The sequence below is a fragment of the Scyliorhinus torazame genome, chromosome 9 (assembly GCF_047496885.1).
Source record: "Scyliorhinus torazame isolate Kashiwa2021f chromosome 9, sScyTor2.1, whole genome shotgun sequence".
In the NCBI taxonomy this organism is placed as follows: Eukaryota; Metazoa; Chordata; class Chondrichthyes; order Carcharhiniformes; family Scyliorhinidae; genus Scyliorhinus; species Scyliorhinus torazame.
The window spans coordinates 208,424,608-208,445,537 of NC_092715.1; the positions used below are offsets into that span (position 1 = coordinate 208,424,608).

Genomic DNA, 20,930 nt, shown 5'->3' on the forward strand with positions numbered 1-20,930 from the left:
CGGGTTTTTTTGCATGGCCACTCGGCCCATCCGGGCCGGAGAACCGCTGGGCCACCGGAGAATTGCCGGTACGACCACTTACTGCGATTCTCTGTGTGGCGTGGCGCCATGCGCATGTGCCCGTTTTTGTCCGCCTCGGAGAATCGCAGAGAAGAGCGGCGTGACGGGATTCGCGTGGCCCCCCGGGTATTCTCTGAGCAGGCGCGGACTCGGAGAAACCCGCCCCATATATCTAACTCAGGCAATTAATGTGTTAACAGCCTTTGCACCATTTTAATTGGTGAAGTTGTGTATAGTGCCACCAAAGGCATGTTCAGTAGCAACTTTCTTACTGTGCTCGCTTCAGGTTCTGCCAGAAACACTTGGCTCCAGGGCTCATCATCGCTTTTCCCAATGCCCTTTAGTTGTTGAGGGTGCAGAGAGATTTTTTGCAACTGTGCTAAACCTCAGTCCCTATGTATTTTTGTCCAGGATGCCCTTGGCCTCTCTGATTATGCTTTTAATATGTTTCTGCATTTTTTGTTATTCATCCAAGTGAGCCCTTTCCCCTTTTTCCCTCAGTCTATTTATCCTCTTTCACTTTTTTAAAAATCTGGTTGACAGGATTCATAATTGACCTATAACCCTATATGTTGTTTTATATTTGTTTCCATTGACTGAGTAGTACAGTCCACAGAGAGGTACATTTGCTGCTGCCTCACTACAAGCCCCAAAACCTGCCCTGCAGACGACATTTTCAGTCCTGGAATCCATTCAGGGATGTTCAAGACTAGAACAATGAGCACCAAATGTTATGCTCTGGGATACTGAAATGCCAGCCGGGCAGCATGGATCTACTTGCTGTTGGACCTATAGAATAAGCTTTCTAAACCATCTTTTTATGGAGGGGGAATGTAGGGAACAGCAAGAGATTAGAAAGGGAGAAAATGCATACACTAGCCCCGTTAAGGAGAGAGCTTTTGGTTTAGTGTTAGCTTTCCCATCTCTTTTTAAAAAAAAAAAAAAGATGTTTATTCAAAGTTTTTCCAACAAAAATTTTCAACCAATGAAACCCCCCCCCCCCGTAACAGAAAAGAAAAAGAGAAAAGAACAGAGCAAAACATAAACATATCAATCAAACATAATTCAGAACTTATACAATGGGTTTCTCCCGCACATATTAACCCTCCCATGTGCTTTTTACAAGTACCTCAGGGAAAAAAAACCTCCCCCACCCGCCCAAATTACCCCCCCCCCCCACCGAAAGAAACACCTCCCTCCCGTCCCCCCTCCCTCCCTGGGTTGCTGCTGACTGACCTCATTCTAGCGCTCCACGAGATAGTCTAGGAACGGTTGCCAACGCCTAAAGAACCCCTGCGCAGACCCTCTCAAGGCAAACTTTATCCTCTCCAACTTGATAAACCCTGCCATGTCATTTATCCAGGCTTCCACACTGGGGGGCTTCGCCTCTTTTCACATTAACAAGATCCTTCGCGGGGATACCAGGGACGCAAAGGCCAGAATCATAGAATTTACAGTGCAGAAGGAGGCCATTTGGCCCATCGAGTCTGCACCGGCTCTTGGAAAGAGCACCCCACCCAAGGTCAACACCTCCACCCTATCCCCACAACCCAGCAACCCCACCTAACACTAAGGCCAATTTTGGACACGAAGGGCAATTTATCATGGAGCACCCGGAGTAAACCCACACACACACGGGGAGGATATGCAGACTCCGCACAGACAGTGACCCAAGCCGGAATCGAACCTGGAACCCTGGAGCTGTGAAGCAATTGTGCTATCCACAATGCTACCGTGCTGCCCTCAATGCCGGCCTCTTTCGCCTCCTGCACTCCCGGCTCGTCCGCCACTCCAAATAATGCTAGCCCCCAACTTGGCTTGACCTGGACTTTCACCACCTTAGATATAGTCCTCGTGAAACCCCTCCAGAACCCATCCAGTGCTGGGCACGACCAAAACATATGGGCATGGTTCGCCGGGCTTCCTGAGCACTTCCCACATCTGTCCTCCACCCCAAAGAACCTACTCAGCCTCGCCCCTGTTATATGCGCTCTGTGAATAACCTTAAACTGTATCAGGCTGAGCCTGGCACATGAGGAAGAGGAATTAACCCTACTCAGGGCATCCGCCCACAGACCCTCTTCAATCTCCTCCCCCAGCTCCTCCTCCCACTTGCCCTTCAGCTCCTCTACCAAAGCCTCCCCCTCTTCTTTCATCTCCTGATATATCGCCAAAACCTTGCCTTCTCCGACCCATACACCCTAAATCACCCTGTCCTGAATCCTCTGTGCCTGGAGCAATGGGAATTCCCTCACCTGCCTCCTCACAAACGCCCTCACTTGCATATACCTGAACGCATTTCCCGGGGGTAGCCCAAACATCTCCTCCAGCGCCCCGAGGCTCGCAAACGTCCCGTCTATAAACAGGTCCCCCATCCTTCTGATCCCTGCCCGATGCCAGCTCCGAAACCCCCATCCATCCTCCCTGGGACAAACCGATGTTTCTCCCGGATCGGGGACCACACCGAGGCTCCCATCTCACCCCTGTGTCGTCTCCACTGCCCCCAGATCTTTAGCGTTGCCGCCACCACCGGACTCGTGGTGTACCTTGTCGGCAAGAGCGGCAGCAGTGCCGTCACCAGCGCCCTCAGGCTCGTTCCTTTGCAGGACGGCATCTCCAACCTCTTCCATGCCGCCCCCTCTCCCTCTATTACCCACTTACGGATCATTGCTACGTTGGCTGCCCAATAATAGCCACCCAGATTCGGCAACGCCAGCCCTCTGTCCCTACTACGCTCCAGAAACCCCCTCCTTACACTCGGGGTCTTGTTTGCCCACACAAAACCCATGATGCTCCTACCTACCCGCTTAAAAAAGGCCTTGGTAATCATAATAGGAAGGCACTGGAACACAAAAAGAAACCTCGGGAGGACCATCATTTTAATCGACTGTACCCTGCCCGCTAGCGAGAGTGGCAACACATCCCATCTTTTGAAGTCCTCCTCCATCTGCTCCACCAGCCGCGTCAAATTAAGTTTGTGCAGGGCCCCCCAGCTCCTAGCTACTTGGATCCCCAAGTACCGAAAGCTCCTTTCCGCCCTCCTCAACGGTAGGTCGTCTATCCCTCTTCCCTGGTCCCCTGGATGCACCACAAAGAGCTCACTTTTCCCTCCATTGAGCTTATAGCCAGAGAAGTCCCCAAACTCCCTTAGGATCCGCATGACCTCCACCATCCCCTCCACTGGATCTGCCACATACAGCAACAGGTCGTCCGCAGACAGCGACACTCGATGCTCCTCTCCCCCTCGGACCACCCCCCTCCAGTTCCTGGACTCCCTTAATGCCATGGCCAAAGGCTCAATTGCTAATGCAAACAACAGGGGGGACAGGGGGCACCCCTGCCTCGTCCCTCGATACAGCCGAAAATACTCCGACCTCCGCCGATTCGTAGCCACACTCGCCACCGGGGCTCTATATAGGAGCTTAACCCAATTAATAAACCCCTCCCCAAACCCAAACCTCCGCAACACTTCCCAAAGATACTCCCACTCCACCCGGTCAAAGGCCTTCGCGTCCATAGCTGCCACTATCTCCGCCTCTCCCTCCACCAATGGCATCATAATCACGTTTAGGAGCCTCCGCACATTGGTGTTTAGCTGCCTGCCCTTTACAAATCCCATCTGGTCCTCATGAATCACCCCCGGGACACAGTCCTCAATTCTCGTAGCCAGCACTTTTGCCAGCAACTTAGCATCCACATTGAGGAGTGAGATTGGTCTATACGACCCACATTGCAGTGGGTCCTTGTCCCGCTTCTGGATCAGAGAGATCAGTGCCCCGGACATTGTCGGGGGCAGTGTCCCCCCCCCCCCCCCCCCCCCCCCCCCCCCCCCCCCCCCTGCCTCATTGAAAGTCTTCACTAGCATGGGGGCTAACAGGTCCGGATACTTCCTGTAAAACTCAACCAGGAACCCATCTGGCCCCGGTACCTTCCCCGCCTGCATGCTCCCCAGTCCTTTAACCAGCTCCTCCAACCTAATTGGTGCCCCCAAACCAGCCACCCCCTGCTCCTCCACCCTCGGGAACCTCAGTTGATCTAGAAATCGTCACATCCCCTCTTCCCCCGCTGGGGGCTGAGATCTGTACAGCTCCTCATAAAAGTCCTTAAATGCCTCATTTACTTTCACCGCACTCCGCACCGTAGTTCCCATGCTATCCTTGACTCCACCTATCTCCCTTGTTGCCATCCTCTTACGGAGCTGATGTGCCAGCATCCGGCTCGCCTTCTCCCCATACTCATACGTCACCCCCTGTGCTTTCCTCCACTGTGCCTCTGCCTTCCCTGTGGTCAACAGGTCGAATTCCGTCTGGAGACTTCGCCGCTCCCTAAGTAGCCCCTCCTCGGGGGCCTCTGCATATCTCCTGTCTACCCTTAGGATCTCCCCCACTAACCTCTCCCTTTCCCTGCCCTCTCTCTTCTCCCTGTGAGCCCTGATGGAGATTAACTTTCCCCTGACCACCGCCTTCAGCGCCTCCCACACTACCCCCACCTGCACCTCCCCGTTGTCGTTGGCCTCCAAATACCTTTCAATGCACTCCCGCACACCGCCTCATCCGCCAGTAATCCCACATCCAGACGCCACAGCGGGCGTTGGTCCCTCTCCTCTCCTAACTCCAGCTCCACCCAGTGCGGGGCGTGGTCTGAGATGGCTATGGCCGAATACTCCGTTCCCTCCACTTTCGGGATCAGCGCCCTACTCAAAACAAAAAAATCTATCCGGGAGTAGGCTCTGTGTACGTGAGAAAAAAAAGAAAATTCCCTGGCCAAGGGGCCTAGCAAATCTCCCCGGATCTACTCCCCCCATCTGGTCCATAAACCCCATAAGCACCTTGGCCGCAGCCGGCCTCTTCCCCGTCCTAGATCTGGAGCGATCTAATACTGGGTCCAACACCGTGTTGAAATCCCCCCCCCCCCCCCCATTATCAAGCTTCCTGCCTCCAGATCCGGAATCCGCCCCAACATGCGCTTCATAAATCCAGCATCATCCCAGTTCGGGGCGTATACGTTTACCAATACCACCCACGCGCCCTGCAGCCTACCGCTCACCATCACATATCGACCTCCATTGTCCACTACAGTATTCTTGGCCTCAAACGACACCCGCTTCCCCACCAGTATTGCCACCCCTCTGTTCTTTGCATCCAGCCCCGAATGGAATACCTGTCCTACCCATCCCTTTCGTAACCTGACCTGGTCTGCCACCGTCAAATGTGTCTCCTGAAGCATGACCACGTCTGCCTTCAGTCCCTTTAAGTGCGCAAACATTCAGGCCCTCTTAACCGGCCCATTCAGGCCCCTCACATTCCAAGTTATCAGCCGGATTGGAGGGGCTGCTCACCCCCCCCACACCCCGCCGACTAGCCATCTCCTTTTCTAGGCCAGTCCCGTGCCTGCGCCTTCCACACCCTCCAGTCCCCCAGACGGGGGACCCCCGTCCCGACCACCTCTTCTGTTTCCAGTTCCCCATCGGCCATTGCAGCAGCAACCCTATATCCCCCCCCCCCGCTAGATCCGTGTCTAGCTCTTTTGCTCCCCCGATAACACTCCCGTAAGTCTGCTGACCCCGGCCTCCCCCGCCATCACATTGACCCCCCCCCCCCCCCCGTGTGGGAATCCCCCCTCCCCCTCCTCCCCAGCAATCAGTGTGCGCTCCCCCTCCCTCCCCCCTCCGTCCTTCCCTAACGCGGGAAAATGCCCGTGCTTTCCTAAGCCGGCCCCGCCCCCTCTGGCGCAGCTCCTTTTGCGGTCTTATCCCAATTCCCCCATCCCCGGGCCTCCCCTCCTTCCAGCACCGGCGCCCACATTATCTCACAGTCTCCCCATCAGATCTCTTCCCCCATCCCCATCCATCACCCAACCCGTGGAACATTCCCTACGCATAGTTAAAACCCTGTATACAACCGACATCCCCCCCACAACCACAGACCCTCAGTTTGAGTCCAACTTTTCAGTTTGTATAAGGTCCAAGCCTCCTCAGGCGTTTCGAAGTAGTGGTGTCGATCCTGAAATGTGACCTACAATCGCGCTGGCTGCAACATTCCGAACCTCACCCCCTTCCGATGGAGCACCGTCTTGGCCCGATTAAAACCAGCTCTCTTCTTTGCCACCTCCGCACTCCAGTCCTGATAGATTCGGATTTCCGTATTCTCCCACCTGCTGCTCCGCTCTTTCTTGGCCCATCTCAAAACACACTCTCTAGCCACGAGACGGTGAAACCTCACCACTACCGCCCTTGGCGGCTCGTTGGCCTTGGGTCTCCTCGTCAGGACCCGATGAGCCCCATCTAGCTCCAGGGGACTCGGAGAGGCCCCCGCTCCCATCAGCGAATTGAGCATCATGCTCACATATGCTCCAGCATCGGCCCCCTCCACTCCTTCAGGGAGACCCAGAATCCAAAGATTCTTCCTCCTCGACCTGTTCTCCAGGTCCTCGAATCTTTCCGCCCACCTCTTGTGTAGCGCCTCGTGCGCCTCCACCTTCACCGCCAGGCCCAAGATCTCATCCTCGTTCTCCGCGGTTTATTCCCGCACCTCCCGGATCGCCGCCCCTTGGGCCCTCTGGGTCTCCACTAACCCTTCGATCGCTGTCAGCATTGGCGCCAGCACCTCTTTCTTCAGCTCCTCAAAGCAGCGCCTGAGAAACTCCTGTTGCTCCTGCACCCATGCTGCTTGATCTATGCCCGCCGCCATCTTGTTTTTTCTCCCTCGCACTTTTCGCTGCTCCAAAAATGCTTTTTTTGACCGCTCCACTCCTGGTCCAATCCATATACTATGGAGGGGGGACCTTGCTCACCTTCCCACACTGGATGTTGTCGAAAAAATTGCCGTTGGGGCTCCTCAGGAGAGCCCAAAAGTCCGTTTTAGCGGGAGCTGCCGAATGTGCGGCTTAGCTCCGCATAGCCGGAACCGGAAGTCAGCTTTCCCATCTCTTGAGTCAGAAGGTGAAGTGTTCAATCTCCACACTGTCCTGATAAATGGAAACTGAAATATGGCCTCTAAATACTGGATTGACATTAAACAGGATACATGTAGCAGACCGGGTGGTGTGTGTGTGTGCATGCAGCTGGAGTCGGGTTGCGGGCGGCAACATGCAGTTTCACATGCATGTTGTAGTCTGGAGCTATGAATAATGATAGTAGAGGTTCCAACTTTGTTTCGCATCACATTACGGACCGGGAATCTCTCCTGCACTTAACTGCTTGCCATTGGCGTGTGTGGAAGGATAGGCAGGTTGCCACTTCATCTGTTTGGCTGCATTATGAATACATCTTCCTTGGCCATCCAGTCCTGGAACTTCTGACTGAGTCAGGGATGCTACTCACTATACCCCTTGAAGACTTCAGTGCCAACTCTGAATACTGAGTTGAGTCTATTCAGGTTACTTTCTCTTGAATTGCAAATCTTTTGCTGCTGATCTCAAGGGTGTGAACTCCATAGCAGTTATCCCCTGCTCACACTAATAAAGCTATTCCAGTATGTGGGTTCATCTTTTTTTTTTAAGCATGTGCAATAATCACCAAGCCAGGCAATAGCTTTCGCAGTGGCTAAGTGGAGCACTGTCCGAACCCTCTGCTGAATTAAGTCAGAGGACAGTCTTCGTGATGTGAGTCATTGATTGGGATGCACCACGGTTGCAGTCCAGGTTCCCTGTAAGGCCCCACTTGTGCCAATTTGCTGCATAAAGGACTGGGCTAGTACAGAAACGGTTGAGGAATGCCTAATGTTGGGCCAATTCTTTGAGTTGAGTTTGATTAAATAATTTTTAAATTAATTCAAAATCTGCACATAGATAAATAATCAAACATTTCAAGCGTAATCTTGGATATTTTTTTTTGTTTTTATAAATTTAGAGTACCCAATTTATTTATTTTTCCCAATTAAGGGACAATTTAGTGTGGCCAATCCATCTAACCTGCATATCTTTAGGTTGTGTGGGTGAAAACCACGCAGACACTGGGAGAATGTGCACGACCGGTATTCGAATGCGGATCCTCAGCGCCGTAAGCAGCAGTGCTAACCACTGTGCCACGTGCTGCCCTAGTCTTGGATATTCTTAACATTGGACCGCATCTGCTGGGCATCACGGATTGGCAGGATAACCATGATTAGATCAAAGTCCACCTTCCAGAGACACCGATGGCTGACTTTTTGTTTTGTTTTTTGTTCTGGTCAAAAATTGTTAGAGGTGAGTGCATCATTTAGGGGCAGCACGGTAGCATTGTGGATAGCACAATTGCTTCACAGCTCCAGGGCCCTAGGTTCGATTCCGGCTTGGGTCACTGTCTGTGCGGAGTCTGCACATCCTCCCCGTGTGTGCGTGGGTTTCCTCCCACAGTCCAAAGATGTGCAGGTTAGGTGGATTGGCCATGATAAATTGCCCTTAGTGTCCAAAATTGCCCTTAGTGTTGGGTGGGGTTACTGAGTTATGGGGATAGGGTGGAGGTGTTGTCCTTGGGTAGAGTGCTCTTTCCAAGAGCCGGCGCAGACTCGATGGGCCGAATGGCCTCCTTCTGCACTGTAAATTCTATGATAATTTTATGTGCTTCCCTTAAGGACTGATTCATCTTTGAATTTAGTTAGTAATGCTTGTTAAACCATGGATTTCTTCATGCACCCTTCTTAAAGCTGATTCAAGATGACTTAATGGTGTTTGATCTTTTGTAGTAATTCTTGCGTATACTGTTGGAAATTTAACAAGTTTGTAATTTAACTGATTTTCAATGCCTTAAACCTTAGCAACCATAAATTCAACAGTTTCTATCCCCTAATCTGCTGAGTTAGCTGATATCGGACAAAGCGACAGTAGGAGTGCTATAGTTAATATCAGCCTCTTGATTAGAGAGGAAAAGATTGAGCAGGGTTCCTACTCAATATCTAGTTACCCAGGTTGAGGTGGGTGCGAATTCACATCAACCTGCAATATCTCTGTTACGTGAGACTGCCTGCTGGTGGTGACGTTTTGGGCTCTCCAATGTCATTTCAGCAAGGTGCCAGAATACGGACTGTTGTTTATGAAACTGTTCACCAGAGTTTGTGCCTTCTCCCTGCTTGTAGATGGATCTTCTCTCTACAACTAGCAGTATTGTAGCTTGTGTGCAGCAAGACCTATCTCGTGTTGGCAGCAGCAGCCTCTGCAAAATGCCTGATCTTCCTTCCCTCCTCCTCACCTCTGACGTTTTAAATAATGGTGAAAGATTGAATGGTAGCTCTGGACAAAGGACACAAGTTCATTCTTAGTCCTGCCCCTTCCAAACCTGAACCAGAGAACAGGTGACTCTTGTTGGGAGCTTTCCTAGGTTAGGTAGGCTCTGGATTTCTGATTTTTGACGAGAAGTCCAGCATTTTACCGCTGTTGAATCTGCGGTAAGTAGACTCATAGACAGTAGTAGAAATTACCAAACAAGATTTATTATAATACAGTTCCAATTACTCCTTCGCTCCCCAAATGGTCTCCTGCCCTCATCTGCCACCAGACCAGGGTTTTCATGCAGCTGGGGCTCTTGTTAAGGGGAAGCCCTGCCCCCTTAAAAGGCCAAACCATTTGAAGCTGGGTGGTGTGAGGGAGTCTTCACTTGACGGATCCCATTAGCGGACAAGAATGCCGCAGATTCCGCACTCATTGTCTGTTACCAGCACCTCGAATATTCCCTGCATGCTGAAAATGTGCCAGAGTTTCTCAATGGTGGCCCGGGCCATTGTTACCTGTATCTTTTTTAAAAATATATATTTTATTGAAATTTTTCAAACAGAAATTTTCCGTCTTTACAACTTGATAAAGGAATATACATTAAACGTTATTTAAATAATATATTAAACTAACAGCAAATGAAAAAAGAGATAAACAAAAAGCAAATATCAACAACTGGCAAAAAATCAAAAACACGGGATAATACTTCCCCCGCCCCCCCCCCCCCCCCCCCGGGTTGCTGCTGCTGTCCTTTCTGTTTTTCCATTATCGTTCCGCGAGATAGTCAAGGAACGGTTGCCACCGCCTGGTGAGCCCCTGAGCCGATCCTCTTAACGCATATTTTATTCGTTCCAGTCTCATGAACCCTGCCATGTCGTTTATCCAGGCCTCCACGCCCGGGGCTTCGCTTCCTTCCACATAAGTAGAATCCTTCGCCGGGCTACTAGGGACGCAAAGGCCAAGACGTCGGCCTCTTTCACCTCCTGCACTCCCGGTTCTTCCGCAACCCCAAATATAGCTAACCCCCAGCCTGGTTTGACCCGGACCCCCACCACCTTTGAGATCACTCTTGCCACACCCTCCCAGAACTCATGCAGTGTCGGACACGACCAGAACATGTGAGTGTGGTTCGCCGGGCTTCGTGAGCACCTTCCACATCTATCCTCCACCCCGAAAAAGCTGCTCAGTCTTGCTCCCGTCATATGCGCTCTGTGTAGAACCTTAAATTGAATCAGGCTAAGCCTGGCACACGAGGACGAAGAATTTACCCTACTTAGGGCATCTGCCCACAGCCCCTCCTTGATCTCTTCCCCCAGCTCCTCTTCCCATTTTACCTTCAGCTCCTCTACCATCGCCTCCCCCTCGTCTCTCATCTCCCTGTATATTTCGGACAACCCATGCCCCCAAAATCACTCTATCCTGGATCCCTTGCGTCGGGAGCTGCGGAAATTCCCTCACCTGTTGCCTCGTAAATGCCCTCACTTGCATGTATCGGAAAGCATTCCCTGGTGGCAACTTATATTTTTCTTCCAATGCTCCCAGACTCGCAAACGTCCCGTCTACAAACAGGTCCTTCAGCTTCCTAATTCCTGCTCGCTGCCAACATTGAAATCCCCCATCTATCCTCCCCGGGACGAACCTGTGGTTATTCCTTATCGGGGACCACACCGAGGCACCCGTCACTCCCCTGTGTCGTCTCCACTGCCCCCAGATCTTCAAGGTCGCCACCACCACTGGGTTTGTGGTGTACCTTTTCGGGGAGAACGGTAGCGGCGCCGTCACCAGCGCTTTTAGACTCGTTCCCTTACAGGACGCCATCTCCATCTTTTCCCATGCCGCACCTTCTTCTTCCCTCATCCACTTACAGACCATCGACACATTAGCGGCCCAGTAGTAGTCACTCAGACTCGGCAGTGCCAATCCCCCTCTGTCCCTACTGCGCTGCAGGAACCCCCTCTTTACCCTTGGGGTCTTTCCCGCCCACACAAAGCCCATAATACTCTTGTCTATTTTTTTGAAAAAGGCCTTTGTAATCAGGATGGGGAGGCACTGAAACACGAAAAGAAACCTCGGGAGGACCACCATTTTAACCGCCTGTACTCTGCCCGCCAATGACAGGGGCACCATATCCCACCTCTTAAAGTCCTCCTCCATCTGCTCTACCAGTCGCGTCAGGTTAAATTTATGTAGGGTTCCCCAGTTCCTGGCCACCTGAATCCCCAGGTATCGAAAGTTCCTTGCCACTCTCCTCAGCGGCAGAGCATCTATCCCCCTGCCCTGTTCCCCGGGGTGCATCACAAAAAGCTCACTCTTTCCCATATTTAATTTATATCCCGAGAACTCTCCAAACTCCCTGAGTATCTGCATGACCTCTGGCATCCCCTCTACCGGGTCCGCCACGTTTAGCAGTAAATCATCTGCATATAGTGACACTCGATGTTCCTCTCCCCCTCTAAGCACCCCCCTCCACCTCTTAGAGTCCCTCAGCGCTATGGCCAATGGTTCAATTGCCAACGCGAACAGTAACGGGGACAGGGGGCACCCTTGTCTTGTACCCCTATGTAATCGAAAGTATCCCGATCTTTGCCTGTTTGTAACGATGCTTGCCACCGGGGCCCCGTACAAGAGTCTAACCCATCTAATGAACCCCTCCCCGAACCCAAATCTCTTCAGCACCTCCCACAGATAGTCCCACTCCACCCTATCGAATGCCTTCTCTGCATCCATCGCCACCACTATCTCTGCCTCCCCCTCGGAGGGGGCATCATCATCACCCCCAGCAGCCTTCGTACATTGGCATTCAATTGTCTCCCCTTTACAAACCCTGTCTGGTCGTCATGTACCACCCCTGGGACACACTCCTCAATCCTTGTCGCCATCACTTTGGCCAGCAGTTTGGCGTCTACGTTTAGGAGGGAGATGGGCCTGTATGACCCGCACTGCAGCGGGTCTTTGTCTCGTTTCAGAATTAGCGATATCGTCACCTCCGACATTGTCGGGTGTAATATACCCCTTTCCTTAGCCTCATTAAAGGTTCTCGCCAAGAGCGGGGCCAGCAGGTCCATATACTTCCTATAAAATTCCACCGGGAACCCGTCTGGTCCCGGGGCCTTCCCTGCTTGCATGTTCCCTATTCCTTTGATCACCTCATCCACCTCAATCTGCGCCCCCAGACCTGCCACCTCCTGCCCCTCCACCCTCGGGAACTCTAGCTGATCCAAAAAGTGTATCATTCCTTCTTTCCGTTGCCTGTATCTTGAGTACCTCCATCCACTTGGAATGGGCATCGACGAGGACAAGGAACGGTGCACCTTGAAAGGGGCTTGCAAAATCTATATGGAGGTGAGACACCGACGACCTGGCCATTCCCACAGGTGGAGCGGGACTGCAGGAGGCAACTTCTGGCGTGCGTGACACTGGACGTAGCGCTAGGCCATCCACTCGATGTCTGTCGATGCCGGGCCACCAAATGTAGCTGCAAATTAACATTTTCATTTTGGACATGCCTGGGTGTCCATTGTGGAGGTCCATGAGGAGCAGTCCATGTTCGGGGACCACCATGCGGGTCCTCCACAGAAGCACACCGTCCTCTATACTAAGCTCCTGCATTTTTGTAGGACTTCAGGTCCTGCGGTAAAGCCCTGTGCTGAGCCCCATACTGCCACCATATGGTGGACACGGGATAGCTGAGGAACCTTATGGTTCTAGTCCCGGGACCACCATCGGGATTCTAACAAACACTAAAAAGCAGCTACCATTTATATGGCGGCACCTTTTGTAAATAAACTTTTAACGACTGATACTTGTGGAGTTAGATGCCCTGTAACAGATTTCTCCCACATAAAAGTCAACCTGTTGCATACAGTTATCACTAAAATTATTGCCGATAACCGTTCTAACTACAAACTGGATCTATCAAAAAGTACCGCATAATTTCGCCGAGCATTTATTTAGTTAGTAAACTATTCCCATGCTCTTATGGCCTACATTTGCTCTTGGTCCACCAATACCCCAAGTTTAAAATTCTCAACTTTTTGTTCCAATCCTTCTATGATCATCTCTTCCCTATATCTGTAACTGCCTCTGGCTATGAGACTCTCCAACATGAGCCTCTTATGTATGCCACATTTCCTTTGCCCCGCCATTGGCAATGTGCCTTTGGATGCCTCGGCCCCAAGTTCTAGAATTTCCTTGCTTGTCTCTCCTCCTTTCTTAACATGCAGCTGTTTGAATAAGTTTTTAGTCAGCTGTCCTTTGGCTCATTCAAACACACACAATTCTTACAAGGCTCAACAGGATAGATGCAGGATGGATGTTTCCCCTGCCTGGGGGAGGGATCTAGATCCGGGGGACAGTCTCAGAATAAGAGACATGCCATTCAGGACTAAAATGCGGTGGTATTTCTTTGCAATTCTCTGCTCCAAAGGGCTGAGGAGGTTCAGTCATTGAGTATGTTAAAGACTGAGATTGATTTCTACATATTAAAAACATCCAGGGAAAAAGGGATAGAACAGGAAAATAGTGTTGAGTAGATGGTCAGCCATGATCTCATTGAACAGTGGGGCGGGCTCAAAAGGGCTGAATGGCCTATTACTATTTCTTGTGTTCGTATGTAACTATTTCTCATCTATTCCTCAACCTTCATCAATTACATAGACATACTTTCAGGATATTGAGTTCTTAGAACATAGAACATAGAACAATACAGCGCAGTACAGGCCCTTCGGCCCACGATGTTGCACCGAAACAAAAGCCATCTAACCTACACCATGCCATTATCATCCATATGTTTATCCAATAAACTTTTAAATGCCCTCAATGTTGGCGAGTTCACTACTGTAGCAGGTAGGGCATTCCACGGCCTCACTACTCTTTGCGTAAAGAACCTACCTCTGACCTCTGTCCTATATCTATTACCCCTCAGTTTAAAGTTATGTCCCCTCGTGCCAGCCATATCCATCCGCGGGAGAAGGCTCTCACTGTCCACCCTATCCAACCCCCTGATCATTTTGTATGCCTCTATTAAGTCTCCTCTTAACCTTCTTCTCTCCAACGAAAACAACCTCAAGTCCGTCAGCCTTTCCTCATAAGATTTTCCCTCCATACCAGGCAACATCCTGGTAAATCTCCTCTGCACCCGCTCCAAAGCCTCCACGTCCTTCCTATAATGCGGTGACCAGAACTGTACGCAATACTCCAAATGCGGCCGGACCAGAGTTCTGTACAGCTGCAACATGACCTCCCGACTCCGGAACTCAATCCCTCTACCAATAAAGGCCAACACTCCATAGGCCTTCTTCACAACCCTATCAACCTGGGTGGCAACTTTCAGGGATCTATGTACATGGACACCTAGATCCCTCTGCTCAGCCACACTTTCAAGAACTTTACCATTAGCCAAATATTCCGCATTCCTGTTATTCCTTCCAAAGTGAATCACCTCACACTTCTCTACATTAAACTCCATTTGCCACCTCTCAGCCCAGCTCTGCAGCTTATCTATATCCCTCTGTAACCTGCTACATCCTTCCACACTATCGACAACACCACCGACTTTAGTATCGTCTGCAAATTTACTCACCCACCCTTCTGCGCCTTCCTCTAGGTCATTGATAAAAATGACAAACAGCAACGGCCCCAGAACAGATCCTTGTGGTACTCCACTTGTGACTGTACTCCATTCTGAACATTTCCCATCAACCACCACCCTCTGTCTTCTTTCAGCTAGCCAATTTCTGATCCACATCTCTAAATCACCCTCAATCCCCAGCCTCCGTATTTTTTGCAATAGCCTACCGTGGGGAACCTTATCAAACGCTTTGCTGAAATCCATATACACCACATCAACTGCTCTACCCTCGTCTACCTGTTCAGTCACCTTCTCAAAGAACTCAATAAGGTTTGTGAGGCATGACCTACCCTTCACAAAGCCATGCTGACTATCCCTGATCATATTATTCCTATCTAGATGATTATAAATCTTGTCCCTTATAATCCCCTCCAAGACTTTACCCACTACAGACGTGAGGCTCACCGGTCTATAGTTGCCGGGGTTGTCTCTGCTCCCCTTTTTGAACAAAGGGACCACATTTGCTGTCCTCCAGTCCTCTGGCACTATTCCTGTAGCCAATGATGACATAAAAATCAAAGCCAAAGGTCCAGCAATCTCTTCCCTGGCCTCCCATAGAATCCTAGGATAAATCCCATCAGGTCCCTGGGACTTATCTATTTTCAGCCTGTCCAGAATTGCCAACACCTCTTCCCTACGTACCTCAATGCCATCTATTCTATTAGCCTGGGGCTCAGCATTCTCCTCCACAACATTATCTTTTTCCTGAGTGAATACTGACGAAAAATATTCATTTAGTATCTCGCCTATCTCTTCAGACTCCACACACAATTTCCCATCCCTGTCCTTGACTGGTCCTACTCTTTCCCTAGTCATTCGCTTATTCCTGACATACCTATAGAAAGCTTTTGGGTTTTCCTTGATCCTTCCTGCCAAATACTTCTCATGTCCCCTCCTTGCTCGTCTTAGCTCTCTCTTTAGATCCTTCCTCGCTACCTTGTAACTATCCATCGCCCCAACCGAAACTTCACACTTCATCTTCACATAGGCCTCCTTCTTCCTCTTAACAAGAGATTCCACTTCCTTGGTAAACCACGGTTCCCTCGCTCGACGCCTTCCTCCCTGTCTGACCGGTACATACTTATCAAGAACACGCAGTAGCTGATCCTTGAACAAGCCCCACTTATCCAGTGTGCCCAACACTTGCAGCCTACTTCTCCACCTTATCCCCCCCAAGTCACGTCTAATGGCATCATAATTGCCCTTCCCCCAGCTATAACTCTTGCCCTGCGGTGTATACTTATCCCTTTCCATCATTAACGTAAACGTCACCGAATTGTGGTCACTGTCCCCAAAGTGCTCTCCTACCTCCAAATCCAACACCTGGCCTGGTTCATTACCCAAAACCAAATCCAACGTGGCCTCGCCTCTTGTTGGCCTGTCAACATATTGTTTCAGGAAACCCTCCTGCACACACTGTACAAAAAACGACCCATCTATTGTACTCGAACTATATCTTTTCCAGTCAATATTTGGAAAGTTAAAGTCTCCCATAATAACTACCCTGTTACTTTCGCTCATATCCAGAATCATCTTCGCCATCCTTTCCTCTACATCCCTAGAACTATTAGGAGGCCTATAAAAAAACTCCCAACAGGGTGACCTCTCCTTTCCTGTTTCTAACTTCAGCCAATACTACCTCGGAAGAAGAGTCTTCCCATCTAGCATCCTCTCCGCCACCGTAATACTGCTCTTGACTAGCAGCGCCACACCTCCCCCTCTTTTGCCTCCTTCTCTGAGCTTACTAAAACACCTAAACCCCGGAACCTGCAACATCCATTCCTGTCCCTGCTCTATCCATGTCTCTGAAATGGCCACAACATCGAAGTCCCAGGTACCAACCCACGCTGCCAGTTCCTCTACCTTGTTTCGTATACTCCTGGCATTGAAGTAGACACACTTCAAACCACCTACCTGAACGCTGGCCCCCTCCTGCGACGTCAAATCTGTGCTCCTGACCTCTATACTCTCATTCTCCCTTACCCTAAAACTACAATCCAGGTTCCCATGCCCCTGCTGCATTAGTTTAAACCCCCCCAAAGAGCACTAACAAATCTCCCCACCAGGATATTTGTGCCCCTCAGGTTCAGATGTAGACCATCCTGTCTGTAGAGGTCCCACCTTCCCCAGAAAGAGCCCCAGTTATCCAAAAATCTGAAACCCTCCCGCCTGCACCATCCCTGTAGCCACGTGTTTAAATGCTCTCTCTCCCTATTCCTCATCTCACTATCACGTGGCACGGGCAACAACCCAGAGATAACAACTCTGTTTGTTCTAGTTCTGAGCTTCCATCCTAGCTCCCTGAAAGCCTGCCTGACATCCTTGTCCCCTTTCCTACCTATGTCGTTGGTGCCAATGTGGACCACGACTTGGGGCTGCTCCCCCTCCCCCTAAGGACCCGGAAAACACGATCCGAGACATCACGTACCCTTGCACCTGGGAGGCAACATACCAAACGTGAGTCTCTCACGCTCCCACAAAATCTCCTATCTGTGCCCCTGACTATAGAGTCCCCAATTACTAATGCTCTGCTCCTCTCCCCCCTTCCCTTCTGAGCAACAGGGACAGACTCCGTGCCAGAGGCCAGTACCCCATGGCTTACCCCTGGTAAGTCGTCCCCCCCACAAGTATCCAAAGCGGTATACTTGTTTCTCAGGGGAACGACCGCAGGGGATCCCTGCACTGACTGTTTTTTCCCAGTCCCTCTTACAGTTACCCACCTATCTCCAATCTTTGGTGTAACTAATTCCCTGAAGCTGCTATCTATGACCCCTTCTGCCTCCCGAATGATCCGAAGTTCTTCCAACTCCAGCTCCAGTTCCCTAACTCGGTCTTGGAGGAGCTGGAGATGGCAGCACTTCCTGCAGGTAAAATCAGCAGGGACACTAACTGCATCCCTCACCTCAAACATCCTGCAGGAGGAACATTGCACTCCCTTCCCTGCCATTCCTCTAACTTTCTACCAAGATCTGGCTAACAACTAAATTAAATTTTTATAAAAAATAATAATAATATAATAAAAATATGGTACTTACCTCAGACCAATGGGTTTTATTATTAGGTTAGAGGAGGAGGGCGGGTGGGAGACACTACACGTGTAGTGTCTCGGGTTTCCTCTCCACCAGAATTTATTGGTGAGGGTCTTCCCAGACGTCCGCGGGTCGACTTCCTGATCCCGCCTAAAAAACTAATTTTAAAAAAAAAAGAAAAATTCTCAGCTCCTGCTGAAATTGACTAACCAGCCAGCTCCACTCCCGCCGAAATCGACTGGCCTGCCCCTGCAAAGAGAAGTGCTTTTAAAGGTTGACTTACCTCCCAGCAACCTCCTTCCGCAATGCTCCCGCTGAAATTGACTAACCAGCTGCTCTCACGCCGCCGAAATCGACTGGCCTGCCCCTGCAAAGAGAAGTGCTTTTAAAGGTTGACTTACCTCCCAGCAACCTCCTTCCGCAATGCTCCCGCTGAAATTGACTAACCAGCTGCTCTCACGCCACCGAAATCGACTGGCCTGCCCCTGCAAAGAGAAGTGCTTTTAAAGGTTGACTTACCTCCCAGCAACCTCCTTCCGCAATGCTCCCGCTGAAATTGACTAACCAGCTGCTCTCACGCCACCGAAATCGACTGGCCTGCCCCTGCAAAGAGAAGTGCTTTTAAAGGTTGACTTACCTCCCAGCAACCTCCTTCCGCAATGCTCCCGCTGAAATTGACTAACCAGCTGCTCTCACGCCACCGAAATCGACAATGACAATCAAGTACTTTTATGGTCAATTCTTGTATGGAAGTAATTTCCATATGTTGACTCTTTAAATAAAATGGTGCAACAAATAATTAAAATCCAATGTACACGTAGCACTTTTATGGGGTTTCAACTATTTGGCGCAAGTGGGGGTTAAGGCAAGAAACTGACTCTGGTTTCCTGAAATTAAATATAATAATCTTTATTGTCACAAGTAGGTTTACATTAACACTGCAATGAAGTTACTGTGAAAAGACCCTAGTCGTCACATTCCGGCGCCAAGTATGAAGCTGAATGCAAAGATAGTGTGACACAGCCCTGTGCCATCCAGTCGAGTTCTGCAAGATGATAGGGCATTTAACTCCTCATATGTGATTAAATGGGATCAGCTCTAGTGAGGTCTTGAAATAAGTGCCAAAGGTTTATCTTTGTTCCATTTTACACTTTCCCCTTTTTAGTCCGCGGTTTAAGAAAAATCAGTTGAAAATAATCTCTGGTACAAGATACACAGATAATCATGCATAAAAACTGAAAGATGCACTGTTGGAAAGGTCAATACACAAAGTGATTCTTACTGGGAACTAAAATCACTACAATAAAATGTTTCACTTAAGAGTGCCTTTGATGAAATAAAATCCTCAATGCTGGTGGTAGGTGAGTACAGCTAAACTGGAATTGGTAGCAGATCTTTCTTTAAGCTTCAGGAGGTGATATGAGACAGAAAAGTTTAAAGTATTGATTTCAAAATCTTGTTAGCAACCGAGGGTACAGTAACAAAGGCATTGACTAATGCTCCAAAGATGATTTCATATCCCTCCATGGCAGCTGGGGAATTTAAATGTAATTAAATGAATGTGGAATAAGAAACTTGTCTCGACAATGGTGACCATAAAAGTACTTGATTGTCATAGAATGGTTACAGCACCAAAGGAAGCCACTTGACCATTGTATCTGGTGCTGGCTCTCAGCAACAGCAAACTATTTAGTGCCTCTCTGCCTTTTCCCTGTAGCCCTGCTCTTTCCTGATATTCAGGTAAAGATCAAATTCACTTTTGAAAGCCACGATTGAATCTCCTTCCCACCACGTTCTCAAGAAGTTAATTCCCGATCCTAATCACTAACTGCATGAAAAAAAATTTCCTCATGTCGCCATTGCTTCTTTTGCCAATTGTTATAAAACAATGTCCTCTACTTCTCGATCCTTCTGCCAACAGGGACAAACTCTGTCCAGACCCCTCAGTTTGGACCAAGCTAGAATAGTCCTAATGGAATCCAAACCGGGCATGAGTGAGCAGGTTACTAGTGACTAGAAGATGCTTGATGGCACTATCAGGCTAGATAATGTGTTCAAATACCGGAAGTGGTGGCGTTGAACCCACCAATGCTTAACCTAGAGCCGCAAGGACTCGAGCAGTGAGCATCCAGACCATGAAAAGACCAACCATGCATACGCTGCTGAGCTCGGCTGTGTACACCTCTGGATGACATTGGGGGTTTTGGATTTACATTAATTGGACTGTAGGAAGCTGTTAAAGAGAAAGGAAACCTACCATCCCTACCTGGTTTGTCATGTGATTCCAGATCCACAACAACATGGTTGACTATAACTGTCCTTTGAAATAGCCTAACAAGCCACTCGGTGTGGCAAACCGTTATAATAAAAGATAAGAATAGAACTCGATTGATCATCCAACATTGACTTAGGCATTGGAAACACCCAACTTAGTCAACCGTGCAATTCTTTTTTCACTAACAACCTGGGGTGGGATCCACGTGGAAAATGTAATTTAAATTGCAAACTTCGGATATATCTGACTGGGTTACACCAATAGTTATCCAGAAAAGGTTAGAAGAATTAATATCTCATCTAACAATGGCCCACCACAGGACGTATTTCGGGGGACTCAGTCGCACAACCACTGTGGCAACTCCCTAGGGGTCTACCCTCATACCACCCAACATCTCTGATTCCATGGGGTGCCCCTCCCCACCACCGTCGCTTTGACAACCCCCTCCAGAGGAATACAGTGCCCAGCCTGGAGCTCCTCTGTACATAATGGGACTGTGTGCAGCCTCGGCCGCATGTTCCCCACTGAGGCCCCTTCTCAAATGTGAGTCACATTTTATAGCCTTGTGTTTCTCGGCGCTACGAGCTAACAGCTTGTTATGGGACTTTCAGTTAAAATGTTTCAGTTAAATCGCAGCCAGGTTATTGGTCATTGTTGTTTGTGGGACCTTGCTGTGCGAACATTGGTTGCTGTGTTTCCTACCGTGGAAAAGCGACAAAGTCCTCAATTGGATGTGAAGTGCTGTGGGAGA

The 20,930-nt window shown here is 49.7% G+C and overlaps 1 protein-coding gene across 1 annotated transcript in view; it reads left to right on the top strand.

The window, feature by feature from the left end:
* rest (RE1-silencing transcription factor) overlaps positions 1–20,930 on the top strand; it is a 66,243-nt gene that overhangs the window by 23,394 nt on the left and 21,919 nt on the right. The window lies entirely within an intron of this gene.